The sequence below is a fragment of the Apium graveolens genome, unplaced genomic scaffold, assembly GCF_009905375.1.
Source record: "Apium graveolens cultivar Ventura unplaced genomic scaffold, ASM990537v1 ctg936, whole genome shotgun sequence".
NCBI lineage: Eukaryota > Viridiplantae > Streptophyta > Magnoliopsida > Apiales > Apiaceae > Apium > Apium graveolens.
The window spans coordinates 38676-55511 of NW_027421870.1; the positions used below are offsets into that span (position 1 = coordinate 38676).

At 34.7% G+C, this 16836-nt stretch overlaps 1 non-coding gene across 1 annotated transcript; it reads left to right on the forward strand.

Moving 5' to 3' along the window:
* The first annotated feature begins 4926 nt into the window (after nucleotides 1–4926).
* On the forward strand, nucleotides 4927–5033 carry LOC141705730 (small nucleolar RNA R71). Its single transcript, XR_012568463.1, has one exon. It is a non-coding gene; the product is annotated as a small nucleolar RNA R71 (small nucleolar RNA).
* The last annotated feature ends 11803 nt before the right edge of the window (nucleotides 5034–16836 follow it).

Below are 16836 nucleotides of genomic sequence, written 5' to 3' on the forward strand. Positions count from 1 at the left end.
CGAAAACATGCGCTAAAATTACACGCAAGTATACACGTTCATAAGTAGTATAAGATATAAATCAGATTCGTTCGCACGGAGACAATATTTAATTAACTTAAGATTATGCACCTATGCAACAATAGTATAGTTATCGCTCAATGTTAAGACAATAACAAGTTTAGATTTTTATAACTAAGATTAAACTAATAGGCAACTAACTAAGAATAAAAGTGATTGAATTGACTATATGAGACAAACATGGGATTCTAACATCATTAAATACTTCATTCAAAGTCATTGTTCTTAACCTTAGCATGCAATGGTGATGACAATTAGTCAGATAACACAAAACTAGTAAACGCCAACTTTCGTTGTACGAATACCCTACTACCAGACATCCACAAAAGAGATAGAAGCTGAATAGCCATCAATTATGTTGAGACCCAAATGTCTATAGAATTTGACAACATAAAGGTTTGATGAACAAGTTATCTCTCATGATTACATAGGGAAAGTAAGATGGTTAAAATTACATACGAATCATGCATAATAAATACATGAACCTATGCTAGCATGGCAAGTTTTAAATCTCTATATTCATTGTCGCTTCAATAGAGATTAACACGATATCTTATATGTTATCTACGTACATAAGACGAATAAGCACAACCAATACTAGGATATTAATCAATCACCACACACCAAGATATTGAAATAAATTAACTATGGAAATCCATAAGTAAATCCATTAGAACCCCACGATAACGATTAGTTCATAACCGAACTCATCGTCACCATGGGTTCCAATGAAAGCATGATAATAAACAATATAAGAGTACTAGGGTTCAAAGACAAATCGAAAACAAGCATCCAAGTATCAACTATACTAAAGAAAACAAATGTCTTCTTCTCCGTAGTCATCTCGTGCTCTCTAGGTCTTCTTATTGCTCTCCCTTCGCTCCTTGTCATTAAAAACATCTTTTTATTGGTATGTATAAGCCCCTAGTAGACCTGGACCCTCAAAATCATCAATTTCTACTAAAATCAGGATTCTGGGGCAAAAAGGGCAGCGACCGCGCTAAAATCAGCATGGGCGCACTGGTTTTTTTCCAGAAAGTCGGGGCGTCCGCGCTGGTTTTGGGGGCGGCCGCGCTGGTTTCTTGATTTTTCTGCTGATTCTTCTTTTGGCCGTATCTTGAGTTCTGCTCGTCAGAATTAGGTGATTCAACTGTCCACGCGAAGCTAACGAGATTCGCTTCTACTTAATAATGTCCTAGGATTACAACTCTTAGATTTTTTCAGCATATTTCCTTGAAAGGTTCCTTTCTTTATTTAATGGATTCCTGAAATGCAATAACACAAAAACATATCAAAAATACCAACAACTTGAGTCCAAAATACCAACTTAAACTTGTAATGAAGCGTTCTAAGTAGATATAAAATCCACTTATCACACCTCCAAATTTGAATCGACACTTGTCCTCAAGCATAAAGGAACTCAAAACTAGAAAACAAATTCAATGTTTGAATGCAAATACGTGAATGCAACTACATGATAATGCAATCGATCCCTTCAGAATAACCATAACCAACCAACAAGCGAATTCCAATAAGAATGCAATGACTCTAAATATAATAGATCTCATAAATCAACTCACAAACTAGAATGTACGTTTGTAAATGTTTAACATATATACTTTCGATACCAGATCAATAACCATATCCTATCTTTCATCAAAACAATCATGAGTTTATAAACAGAATAGTTGTTAAACGCATAATAGCTCACAACACCTCCTTTCTACTAGAGTTATACAAGGATTCATACTATTATTGAACACATAACAAATATGCTTATTTGACCATGCAATGAATGAGGTCTTAAAAGAATTATACAATAATACCCATGTAGCGAGCGTTAGGTTAGCGGATCCCAAACTATCACAGCCTTAGGTCACTAGGCACAAAGTCCCCTAGAACTTAATAACTCGAGTATTAAAGAGCTCACTCCTGATCAATTATGCCTAAACACATCCTTTTCTTTTTCTATTTTTTTTCTCTTTTTTTCTCTTTTTTTTCTTAATAATTTCCGAATGAGTGTGTTTCGCTCCATCTCATTCAACCCTAGACAACTCATAAAAATAAGAGCCAACCATTAGCTATTTGATGCCTAGCCTTATTCACAACTAGCAATGAAATCCAAGTTTTCCTCCAGATTAAAATTTAGGTTCTTACGCCATTACGAGAATACCATAAATTCTAGATATAAACAAGAGAGTAAATCTCAACAAATAAACAAGTATAATCATGATCTAGTTCAAAAGCAACCTATAAGACTTTTGAATGAATTTTGTTTCTGGGCATGCAAATCAATTCATTAGGACTTAAACAACCCTCTATTCGTCATCACCACACTCAAATCAACATCAACTTATCAATCAGAAATAGCTCAACCTAAGGGATCATGTTATATGCATGCACATGCAACTATATGAACCCACATAAAACCATAAACAAATAAGTACTATATGAATAATCATGCAAAAATATGAATGAAATACAACTAAACATTCAACATGAACCTATATGAATCTATATGGACACACTTCATTAATCCTTAAATTATCACCCCCAAACTTAAAATTTTCAATGTCCTCATTGAAGGTAATAATAAGAATACAAGGCATACCTTGTTAGCGGGAGGATTACCCTCTTCGGGTAGAGGATCAAGTGGCCAATCAACCTCGACACCAGTGTCTCGGAAAATAGTACCGAGAGCGTGTGTCAAATCTTCAGCAAAACATCGGTGGATGTTATGCATGGCCTCAATACACTGAATCAACCTTCTATATTACGTATAACCAAGAACAAACCTATCAACTGTATGTGGTGCATGAGAGGAACCCTCTATAAGCACGGGAGGAACCGTCCGGTCACCCTTTATATTATCAGAGATATATTACAACCCCTTGTCAGGGGGTGCACCTAAGAATGTATAACTCAAGTGATCTGGCAGTGGGTTGAGCTCAAGTGTGGGTGCTTCTTCAATAGACGGCTCGAGATGCTCCTGAGAAATTTTCAGCTCTGCTAACCCACGAGAATCAAATGGCATATCCAACTTCCTCTTCCACGGAGGTGCATTCACAACCTGCAGATGCTCTGCTCCTTTTTCATCTTCAATAACTGATTCCCCTATTAATGCTCTCTCTGAGGTATCTGACTTTGGAAATTGCTCAAGCTCCGAATTCACGACAGAGTCAACCCACTCTACTTTAAAGCACTCATCTTTAGCTGTGGGTAACTATAATTCCTTGAACCCATTAAAAATGACCTTCTGATCTTGAACCTTTATCATAAGCTCTCCTTTTTGCACATTGATCATAGTTCGGCCTGTAGCCAAGAATGGTCTTCCCAAGATTATGGGAATCTTTTTATCCTCCTCGAAATCCAAAATTACAAAATCAGCAGGGAAGATGAGTTTGTCCACCTTGACCAAGACATCATCCACTACTCCTCGTGGATAAGTGATGGTTGGATCGGACAACTGTAAGGACATGTTTGTCGGCTTTGGCTCAGGCTAACCAAGTTTCTTGAAGACATATTAGCTCCCAAGTCATATAAACACTTGTCGAAAGACAAGTTTCCAATGGTACAAGGAATCGTGAAGCTTTCTGGATCTTAAACTTAGGAGGTAGTTTTTGTTGCAGCTTAGAACTGCACTCTTCCGTAAGAGCAACAATTTCCAACTCATCAAGTTTTAGCTTCCGAGATAGAATACCCTTCATGAACCTAACATAGCTCGGTATTTGTTCTAGAGCTTCTGCAAAAGGTATATTGATATGAAGCTTCTTGAAAACATCCAAAAACTTAGCAAATTATTTGTCAAACATATGCTTTTGAAGTCTTTCAGGATATGGCGGAGGTGGGTAGACCAGTTTCTCCCCTATATTACCCTAAGGAGGATTGCTTTGAACAGCTTTCTTCTTCGGTTCCACCTAAACATCCTTCTGCACCACTTTTTCAGCTACAATCTTATTTTCTGGAATAGGCAAGGGTGCAGATGCACCTGTATTCTGAACAGAATTTTTAGACTCTTCGTCTTGCTGAATTTGGGAACTTGCGACCTTTCTACACCTCAAGGTGATGGGGTTTACCTGTTCTTTAACTTCCCGCTTTCCTGGATTGGATTCTATATCACTAGGAAGCGTTCCTGGTGCTCGATTTAATAAGACGTTAGAAATTTTCCTTATTTGGTTCTCTAGAGTCTTGATGGAAATAGCCTGGCTTTAGCATATACGAGCCTGGTTTTTGCACATAATTCTCAACTCCTCCAATTCAAATTTTTCATTCGATGATTGACCTGCACCTTCATGAGTTTGCTGTTGCATTCCCATTGGCTGAAACTATTGCCTTGGTGTAAATTGTTGCTGAAAACCAGAAGGATTGAATTGCTTGTTTCCAAACTGCTGGAACGGCTGCTGCATCATATTCTGTTTGTTACTCCAGCTGAAGTTAGGATGATTTCAGTTGTCAGGATGATAAGTGTCTAGAACTGGTTGCTACAGCCTCTGAAAGTTGCTCACAAACTGAGCTGATTCACTAGATATAGCGCATTGCTCCTTCGCATGCGAACCTGCACACATCTCACAAACACTGGTTATCTGATTAACACCATAGTTAGCCAGAGAATCGATCTTCATAGACAACGACTTTAGTTGGGAAGTGATAGCCTTAGTTGTATCCACTTCAAGAACTCTTGCTACCTTGCCCTGTGGCAATATCTAGGTTGGATACTGATATTCATTAGCAGCTATCAGTTCAATTAGCTCATAAGCTTCCTCATAGCTCTTTGCCCATAATGCTCCACCCGATGCTGCATCGAGCATGGGTCTTGACTGTGCTTCCAAACCGTTATAGAAGCAATAGATGATCATCCGATCAGGCATTCTATGATGAGGACATTTCCTAAGCATCTCCTTGTAGCGCTCCCAAGCTTCACATAGAGACTTTCTCGATTGCTGTGCAAATTAAGTAAGAGCATTTCTGATTCCAGCTTTCTTCGCCATAGGGAAGAATTTAGTGAGAAACTTTTGAGCAAGATCTTTCCAAGTAGCAATCAAACCAGTTGGTAGTGAGTGTAACCAACTCTTAGCTTTGTCCCTCAGAGAGAATGGGAAAAGTCTCAATTTCACAGCATCTTCAGAAATATTATTGAACTTAAAGGTGTCGAAGTTCTCGATGAAATCCCTAATGTGCATATTGGGATCTTCCGTTGAAGAACCCCCAAACTGGACTGAATTCTATACCATCTGAATTATGCCAGGCTTGATCTTAAAGGTATTAGCTGCGATAATTGGCCTGACAATGCTAGATTGAATGTCATTGATCTTTGGTTGAGAATAATCCATCAATGCTTTCATTGTTGCTGCTGGATCTCCCATTGAAATGGAAACTAGAGTACTTCAAACACATACTAGTAAACCGTGAAAGTAAAAGAATCCGAGTCACTGAACTTTAACGACCACTGATGTCAAGAACATAAGCTAAGAATTAACACCGAGTCCCCGGCAGCGGCGCCAAAAACTTGTTAGGGCGAAAACACACGCTAAAATTACATGCAAGTATACGCGTTCGCAAGTAGTATAAGATATAAATCAGATTCATTCCCACAGAGACTCTTTTTGGTTAACTTAAGATTATGCACATATGCAATAATGGTATATATATCGCTCAATGCTAAGACAATAACAAGTTGAGATGTTTATAACTACGATTAAACAAATAGGCAATTAACTAAGAATAAAAGTGATTGAATTAACTATATGTGATAAACATTAGATTCTAACATCATTTGTTAAGAATATGTTGTGTACTTGATGATTAGTTTAACAAAACACCTTAGTAGATTCAACTTAGTGAAAATTGTAGCACTCGACGGATGTTCAAATATAGTCCCGACGGATGAACATTATAGTCCCGGAGGATGACTAATTGACATCCATTGAGTGAGTAGCTTATGTAATAAATAAGTATTGTAGCATATTTCTGCAAACAACTTTGTGCAGATTCTGTAGAATAGATGAGTCATGTTGACTACTAGTGGATATGTAGAATAGGTTAATCAACTGTATATAAGTGATGTCTTGTAATTCTATATAAGTGAAATAGAGTCAAGTGACAATAGCTATCCGACGGATGATCAACAAAGCTACATGACGGATGATCAACAAAGCTACCCGACGGATGATCAACAAAGCTACCCGACGGATGATTTACAAGACTTCCGACGGATGATCAAATTCAAATATCTGTTGATAGTGACAACACAGTCACATGCGTCGGGTGTTTGCAAAAGGAATGTGGCAGCCTGTTAAGCAGGAAATTGAGAACAAAGAAGCATTACCATTTCCATGCTATTATGAAGATATTCAAAGATACTGCAACAGAGTAGTGAAGCAGCATGGAATTAGACTAGATATGTTTTGTTTTATTATCTTGTCTTATTATCTTGTGAACTTGGTGATATATAAACCAAGTGCAGCTAGTAGAACAATTAACAAAGCAAACACATTTTCAAAGAGAGATAGATAAAGTTGTACTTGTTAAGAATTTCTCTGTAGTTTGATTGTTCAACTTGTAAAGCAGCTGTTGTAATATCCCATATTTTCAATTATTATTATTATTATTTGGACTTGTTTATGTGATTTTATGTGAATTTAAGGGAATTATCTGGTGATTGGAGTTGATGTTTTGGATGTTTATATATGATATTCTTTGAGTATACTAATTTTTATATGTCCAGAATAAAGTATAGATAATTATGGTATTTTCTGGTAATTTTTGGATTGTTGTATGATTTTATAAGGATTTATAGATGTAATAATTATTTTCTGAATAATTATAAGACTATTTTTATAAAGCCGGGATTCGTCCAACTCTAACCGTTTTTGCGTTTTTATAACCCGAAACTCTTCTGAAAACTCCTACCTGACCTAGTCTGGTAATTCCGGACATTTTCCGTATTTTAACTTTTTCGATCCGGATTACGGTTTGACCCGTACGCGTCCCTGCACAAAATTTTCGATACGATAAATGTTTTGATGAATTAACAAAACCCGTATCTTCGAAAGGTGGGATATTATTACATTATTTTCGTAAAAAGTGTTTTATAAGAAGCCTGGTTTTGGTCATTATCCAAATCTGATATTAAATTGTATCATTTCTATAGTAGCGACTAAGTAACCTATTTTCGAATCCAATATGTAAATGTAATTATGGAATTATTAAGTGAATAAAAAATGCGATGATTTTGTCAGTTGTGCTTTGCTTCATATTTAATTATATGTGATTTTTTAGGTACAAAGATTAATCGTATAATTAATTATTGAATTATACGAATTGTTTTGCTTTTAAAATAATTTTATTGCATATTTATTCGTATGAATGCCAAAATTGTTTCTAAAATTATTTTGTTGTTGTTTGATATTTTTATTTATTATTTTTAGGAGTTTATAAAATATAGACATCAATATTTTATTAATTATTTAACCTAAAATGATTTTCTGATCACATTTAAGTGTAAATTCTATATTAAATCCCAAAACGCTTCAAAAATCATGAAATTCATATTTCCGTAAGTTTGGAATATTTCTAGAATTTTAAAATTATTTCAGAAATTTTCTGGTTTATATTCACCCGCGCGTTTATTCATTAAATTGTAAAATGCGGATACATAACGTGTTTCAAAAATACTTTAAAAATTATTACGAAAACTTTATTTTATCCTAGGAATTTTAAAACAGATTTGTTAAATTTTAGGGTTATTGTTACCCGTTAATCGCTCATTATATTAACAATTACGATGTTCGATTCGGAATATTATGAGCTGAACCAGATAAACGCAACTATTTTATCTTCGGCAAAATCAATTCTTATATTTTTTTTATTTTGTTTGTTTTGTTTTCTCAATTTCATCCCCTTCTATTCTTTACCCCAATCTCTATTTTTTTCTTATTTTCTCCCTTAATCAATCTCTCACCCCCGTTTCCTCTCTCTCTCTCTCTCTCTCTCTCTCTCACTCTTTATTCCTTTAATCTCTTTCTCTGTTGTTTCTTCCTCTTCTCCGATTTTTCTTCCTCTGTTTCCGTTCCCTCCTTCCGATTTTGTTCCTCCCGCCGTTAAGTTGCCGCTGCTCTGTTCTCTTTCTGGCAAAATTGCCGCCCCTGCTCCCCTTTTTCTTCCTGTTGTTTGTTCAGTTTCTTCCTGCCACAATTGTGTGTGTATATGCAGTCGTGTATGTGTTCTTACTTGCCGCCTTGATTTTTCTGTTGTTTTTTGGGTCATGCCCTATTCCTGTTCCGGTTGTACGTAGGCGCGTGTGTATTATGCCAGCTGTTTAATTCGGTTATTTCCTGAATTAAATTTTTAATGATTTATTTTGGTTTTCGCGGGATTTAATTGATTAAGGTTTCGTGAGATAAAATTTATCGTGCGGAAATAATTATTATTAATCGATGGAATTTATGTAGGATTCCCGGAATTAACGGGAACCCGTAAATTTTATAGCCGTCGGCGATGAGTTTCGGCGAGCCGACGGTGGACTATGATGATTCGATCTGAGTACTATGATTTAAAATACAAAATACGAATAAAAATTATAAAATATGGATGATAACGATTAATAATTGTATTTAATTGGTATTGATGAATTTGCGAATTGACTGAAGTGGGTAATTGGATTTTTGGATTGTGATTGATTGCGGTTGTGATTGATTTGACGTCGGGACGTTCAACGGGTAGGCCGATAAACAAAGGAGACGCTGCCCGATTTTCAGAAAATTAATTCCAAAAATACGGGAATGTAAGCTATAATTATCGGAGACGTCGAACGAGGATATGTAATTAAATTTTATGAAACCTAATTATGTGTTGGGACAATATATTTTATAAATAAGTCGTTCGTCCGTTTAATACGACACAAACGCCTCTATACTCAAAAAAATATTCCTATTTCAATAAAAATACTTTTGAGACCTAATTTCTTTTGTATTGAAAGGTAGTTTGATTTTCAAGTTAATTCTAAATCGATTTGGAATGATAAATCATATTTTTGACCCGATTTTAGTTTTAAGCGTACCGAGTCGAATATTTTGACGAACCGAGTCATATGTGATATGTGAGTTATGTGCTTACGTGCTATGTGAATTACGTGTGTACGTGGGTCTAGAGTCTTGTATTTCACTGTCTTCTTTATGTGCGGGCTATCATATAGGTAGACGATAGGGTTTTGACGCGTCGTTCACGGAGTAATTATCGTTTAGATGATTAAAGTTAGATTAATTATAGATACGAGTCTTTCAAGATGATCATGACCTGATGGAATGGAGGAAGACTAGAGTTGAATAGTATGGAATATTGAGGTTGCAGCACTGCATGAGCAGCAGACCAAAGGATTAGTAGAATAAGGACGATTATATTTGAGACAGAATGTCAGAATAGATGCGTCACTGCGAGTGTGACTAACTGCTAAATCCCAAAGGCAAGTATCCCTATCATCACTTATTGTTCAAGTGATATTTATTTTAAATCTTCTTATACATGTATTTCTTTCCCTATTCTTAGTTCAGAATAAATAAATGTTTTACATATCGCTGAATTAAATGATTCTGTTTATGCAAGTACTCTTCTGCTATTCTATGTTCAGAATAGCTAAGTTATTTTACTTATCAAATGAATGGATTTATAAATTTTTGGGTTTTTAGAAAAATGATTTTGTTGCGAGTATTTCTGCCCAAGTGAATGGGGGAATAAAATTGTTTAGGATGTCGATTGATTCGGCTCCTTTTTCAATAAAAAGGTTTTAAGATTGGAATGGTTACTGGTTACTGGTTACAGCGTAGGTGATCGAGATATCGGTCCAGCTGTAATATCTTTCAAGGCAAGTATATGCCTTTTCTGGCGCCCTATAGGTACCGTATGGCTGCGGGATACGGGTAGTACCTATATTTACGATATTGTTGCGGGATGCCGGTGCTGTTTCGTGACTGATCATCAGGAACAACATGAAATATAATTGGTTCCAATCTAAACTATTATTTCTAAATTATTTTGATAATTATATAATAAATGATTTATCAAGTGTTTTTGTTTTGAATAAAAGGTGAAATGCAGTTTCTGATTTATGCTGATACTTACTTTGTTGTTAAATATCAAAGGTGGTATCGGTATAGATGATTGATGCTGACTTCAGTATGAGATGTTGAGAGCATCAAAGTTCGTATTGATATCTAATTTGATATGACAATAAAATGAGTATTAATATCAAGAGTTTAGTTTTGAGTAAAGATTACGATTCAATCCCTAATCATTGCTTCTTGTTATTGTTGTTTACGATATTTCTGTAAACACTATTTTATGAGTTTTATTCTCGTTAAGATTCAAAGTATTGCTGAAGCATTTCGCTAGAAAATATCAAAAAGGGGTTTGAATACAGTGAGAAATAATTATCCGATTTTTTTTAATAAATTTTCTGTTTCAGCAATTATGATTTTAAAATATTCTGCGCTATTGCAGATGTCGGTTTTATACCAAAACGACCATACATAAATATTATAATGATCTTGCTGTACATTTCCTCCGCTCATACTTGCCTATTTTTAAATTTAACCTCCAGTGAGGATTAACTTGCGCTATTTAGCCGCATAATTCGAGGAAGCAAAGAAGAAGCTTTTGGAAGGTGGTTGGTCCAGGGTTTGCGGACTAGTGTAAGTTCATTTGTGTAAAGTTGTTTATATTATATTATATTATAGTTGTGTATTTTATAGTAGGGCCTAGTATACTTCTTTTCGAAGTTATACTAGCGGGTTAAGTTTTGAGATTGAGAATTATTGAAAAGAGTTTTAAAAGAAAGTAAAAAATTTATTTGTGGAATTTGGATTTCTTGTTTCCAGAACTGTAACCTTAAAAGATCTTGGATTAGTTTGGGGTCATAGATGCTAAATATCTTCCGCTGGCATTTGTATTTTGATTTAACAGGTTGAATTAGATTGAGGTTTCATAGTGACGACCAAATCCTCTGACCCCGGATTTGGGGGCGTTACAGGTTGGTATCAGATCTAAGGTTATAGTAAACTAGAAACGAGAGTGTGTAGGAGTGTGTATAGTTATGTAAGGACGTTTGAGCTCATATCGAGTTCCTATTGGACTATTGAATATAGTACCAACGAGTAAGTTAAGATAGGTGCATTTGTTTGAAATGGTTGTGCTGAGCTGGATGGAACTCTGGGAAGCTGCGAACTTCTATTGTGGAATCTTCCGAGGCTACGATTCGACGACGATGAAGATTATCGATATCCTTGGAATATGAAGAAGTGTCTACAATCGGATAGCGAGGCAACAGAAGAGTTCAAACAAAAGATAAGTATTAAGACTTTGGCAATACCTTCTCTTTCTATAAATTCCTTTGTCATCTCTCAAAAAGAGGTATTTGTTAGAGGATATATTCTCTAACACTCATTCAATCATTTTATGCCACAATCTTGTTTTCTGGATTCTAATTCCTCCAGAAATATCACCTTTGAAATTTTTTCAGTTTTATTCATTTGAGTTTGAATTCCTCTAATGCTCTTTTATTTAGACTGAGATGAACAACCCTAACTATAGGGGACACAAGGTATACCTGTCTGTGTGATAGGAGTTGGATGGGACGCCATCACTTGTGTGTGTTGTGAATACATGAAGGTTAACAACCTTTAGTAGTGTCTTAATTTGGACACGCAATACCAAGTTCATTTGATCATATTGATCTCTCAGTTATTCTCGTATTTCAACAACACTTTTTCACAAATTCAGATTTTGATCCTGTTATGACATGAAATTCTTTTCTCTTTGAAATTCCATGATTTTATCATCTCAAATATTCGAAGGTATGCCAATCAAGTTAAGTTGAGTTATCTTGGTCAAGTCATAGGAGGGTTATGTGATGGGATTACCAAGAGCAATAGTGGACTGCAATGCGATTAAAATATCAGTGGCGTACAACGAAGTCAATCTGTTTCTTTATTTCTCTCTCTATTTATCTCTATCTCTCTTTCTTTTTCTTTCTCTCTATCTTTCTTTTTATTCTTCTTTCTCGCAATCAGTAAAAGCGATTCTATTGAGAATTGATTAAAGGATGTGGAAGGAACAATGGTAAGGTGGGAAGCTCCCACGATCATTATGTTATACAAGGACTCCAAGCTTTATTTGAGATTATGGAAAATTGAATTTATTTGGAAATGGAAAGTTGGCCAGAAGACCCTTAGAGCTTTCTTCTGCTGATTCCGAGGACAGAATCCTTATAAGGGGGTAGATTGTAATACTCCATATTTTCAATTATTATTATTATTATTTGGACTTGTTTATGTGATTTTATGTGAATTTTAGCGAATTATCTGGTAATTGAGTTGATGTTTTGGATGTTTATATACGATATTCTTTGAGTATACTAATTTTTATATGTCCAGAATAAAGTATAGATAATTATGGTATTTTCTGGTAATTTTTGTATTGTTATATGATTTTATAAGGATTTATAGATGTAATAATTATTTTTTGAATAATATAAGACTGTTTTTATAAAGTCAGGAATCGTCCAACTCTAACCGTTTTTGCGTTTTTATAACCTGAAACTCTTCTGAAAACTCCTTCACAACCTAATCTGGTAATTCCGGACATTTTCCGTATTTTAACTTTTTCGATCCGGATTACGGTTTGACTCGTACGCGCCCCTGCGCAAAATTTTCGATATGATAAACGTTTTGATGAATCAACAAAACCCGTATTTTCGAAAGGCGGGATATTATTACATTATTTTCGTATAAAGTGTTTTATAAGAAGCCTAGTTTTGGTAATTATCCAAATTTGATATTAAATTGTATCGTTGCTATAGTTACTTAGCGGCTAAGTAACCTATTTTCGAATCCAATATGTAAATGTAATTATGGAATTATTAAGTGAATAAAATATGCGATGATTCTGTCAGCTGTGTTTTGCTTTATATTTAATTGTATGTGATTTGTTAGGTACAAAGATTAATCGTATAATTAATTATTGTATTATACGAATTGTTTTGCTTTTAAAATGATTTTATTGCATATTTATTCGTATGAATGCTAAAATTGTTTCTAAAATTATTTTTTTGTTGTTTGATAATTTTATTTATTATTTTTAGACATCAATATTTTATTAATTATTTAACCTAAAATGATTTTCTGATCGCATTTAAGTTTAAATTCTATATTAAATCCTAGAATGCTTCAAAATTCATGAAATTCATATTTCCTTAAGTTTGGAATATTTCTAGAATTTTAAAATTGTTTCGGAAATTTTCTGGTTTATATTCACCCGCGCGTTTATTCATTAAATTGTAAAATGTGGATACATAACGTGTTTTAAAATACTTCAAAAATTATTACGAAAACTTTATTTTATTAGTTTTAGATTATCTTAGGAATTTTAAAACTGATTTGTTAAATTTTAGGGTTATTGTTACCCGTTAATCGCTCAATATATTGACAATTACGATGTTCGATTCAGAATATTATGAGCTGAACCAGATAAACGCAATTATTTTATCTTCTGCAAATTCAATTCTTTTATTTTTTTAGTTTGTTTGTTTTGTTTTCTCAACTCCCTTCTATTCTTTACGCCAATCTGCAGCATTCATTTTTTTCTTATTTTCTCCCTTAATTAATCTCTCACCCTCGTTTCCTCCCTCTATCTTTATTCCTTTAATCTCTTTCTCCGCTGTTTCTTCCTCTTCTCCAATTTTTCTTCCTCTGTTACCATTCCCTCCTTCCGGTTGTGTTCCTCCCGTCGGTAAGCCGCCGCTGCTCTGTTCTCTTTCCGGCAAAATCGTTGCCCTGCCCCCCTTTTTCTTCCTGTTGTTTATTCAGTTTCATCCTGGCAAAGTTGTATGTGTATATGCATTCGTATATGTGTTCTTACTTGCCGCCTTGATTTTTCTGTTATTTTCCGGGTCGTGCCCTGTTCCTATTCCGGTTGCGCGTAGGCGCGTGTGTATTATGCCAGCTGTTTAATTCGGTTATTTCCTGAATTAAATTTTTAATGATTTATTTTGGTTTCGGCTGGATTTAATTGATTAAGGTTTCGTGAGATAAAATTTATCGTGCGGAAATAATTATTATTAATCGATGGAATTTATGTAGGATGCCCGGAATTTACGGGAACCCGTAAATTTTATCGCCGTCGGGGATGAGCTTCGACGAGCCGACGGTGGACTATGATGATTCGATCTGAGTAATATGATTTAAAATAAAAAATATGAGTAAAAATTATAAAATACAGATGATAATGATTAATAATTGTATTTAATTGGTATTGATGAATTTGCGAATTGACATTGTTGACTGAAGTGGGTAATTGGATTTTTGGATTGTGATTGATTGCGGTTGTGATTGATTTGACGGGACGTTCAACGGGTAGGCCGATAAACAAAGGAGACGCTGCCCGATTTTCAGGAAATTAATTCCAAAAATACGGGAACGTAAGCTATAATTATCGGAGACGTCGAACGAGGATATGTAATGAAATTTTACAAAACCTAATTATGTGTTGGGACAAGATATTTTATCAATAAGTCGTTCGTCCGTTTAATACGACATGAACGCCTCTATACTCAGAAAAAAATTCCGATTTCAATAAAAATACTTTTGAGACCTAATTTCTTTTGTATTGAAAGGTCGTTTGATTTTCAAGTTAATTCTAAATCGATTTTGAATGATAAATCATATTTTGACCCGATTTTAGTTTTAAGCGTACCGAGTCGAATATTTTGACGAACCGAGTCATTTGTGATATAAATTATGTGATATGTGAGTTATGTGCTTATGTGCTATGTGAATTACGTGTGTACGTGGGTCAATAGTCTTGTATTTGACTGTCTTCTTTATGTGCGGGCTATCGTATGGGTAGACGATAGGGTTTTGACGCGTCGTTCGCCGGGTAATTATCGTTTAGATTATTAAAGTTAGATATTTTAATTATAGATAAGAGTCTTTCAAGACGATCAGGACCTGATGGAATGGATGAAGACTAGAGTTGAATAGTATGGAATATTGAGGTTGCAGCACTGTATGAGTAGAAGGCCAAATGATTAGTAAAATAAGGACGATGATGTTTAAGACAGAATGTCAAAATAGATGCATCATTGTGAGTGTGACTAACTGCTAAATCCCAAAGGCAAGTATCCCTATCATCACTTATTGTTCAAGTGATATTTATTTTAAATCTTCTTATGCAAGTATTTCTTTCCCTATTCTCAGTTCAGAATAAATAAATGTTTTACATATCGCTGAATTAAATGATTCTGTTTATGCAAGTACTCTACTGCTATTCTATGTTCAGAATAACTAAGTGATTTTACTTATCAAATGAATGGATTTATAAATTTTTGGGTTTTGAGAAAAATGATTTTTGTGGCGCCCTCCAAACCCGGGTCAGAAGTTTGGGGTCCACAACACATACACAATATATAAACCTGTATAGGAGATATTATTTATAATGACCCTGCTTCACAAAACCACGGATCGTAATAGGTTAAAGTATGAAAACAAGTCACAACCTTAACTTTTATTACAACGTACCAAATCCCCATTAATTTAACTTACAACTGATAATAAAATTATTCTTACAATTTGACTATCTCTCTAACGTATGAAGCTTCTGCTAGCTCGATCCAACTCAACTGGAACCTTAACCCGCATTTTGGACTGAGGAACTTCACTATCATCCATATTATTTTCAACTGTAAAATATATGAAAGAATCGCAAGGGTGAGCTAAATAGCTCAGCAAGTCATGATAACGATAACTGAGGTTAGACAATGATCAAATGAGATGATTCAAAGGAATCAAGTTTCTTTTTAACTATTCATTAGAATTGGATATTCATTTTAAGTTTTAAAAACCAAGGTTAGGCTGCTGATCAGTCATGCACTAATCCTGAGCAAGCACACAGCACTGCTCTAATTACTGGATCCAAGGCACACATTGGCCTAACTTGACCATTGGTATGGTCTGACCACGAATCTGGTCCACATATATAAAAACTATCCAATCCTAAATCAGTTCAATATGATAAATAATATAATTCGATAAAACAAGATCATAATCAATGATGGTTAAACACTTGAATAAAAACGTAAGGAAACTCATGGATATCTCAAGGGTATATCAGAGTATGTATAAGAAACGGTTTTCAGTTTGTACAAGGGTCAGGTATTATACCAGTAATGATTTTTCAGGATATGGTTCTTTGATGTTATAAAGAATGATTGGAGTATAAAAGTTTCTGGGTTTTCAAACCATTCTCTTCCAGTGTTTGGTGTTTGGTAGTTATACCTTTGGGGAGTAGTATTATACTTGTATGGTTTGGTGTCTGAGGATCAACAAAGGACGGATTACAAAGAATAAGCCTTATGGCTCAAGATCAAAAAAATCAGGGTTCAAGGTTAAATCGTTTAAAGCTCTTGCAATATAAAATATGAGTTATTTTGAATAATAGCGACATGTTATAAAACAGTTCAAAAACATTGGTAATATATATCTTGAAGAAAAGTTCAGAAATACTTGCCTTACAGGATTTACAACTATTACTGATCAATTCTGAGCCGACTCTGTCGCTCAGGCTTTAACGTCCAACCACTAGATCCCATTGGATTCAACTTCGAGACTCAGGTCTTTCTGTTGAAACTCTACTGAGCTCGTCGACTGACCACTAGGTTATCTTTAGTCCATCGTCCACTTTCAGGTTCCCGACTATAACCTACGGGGTCGAAATACCCTACGTTAGACA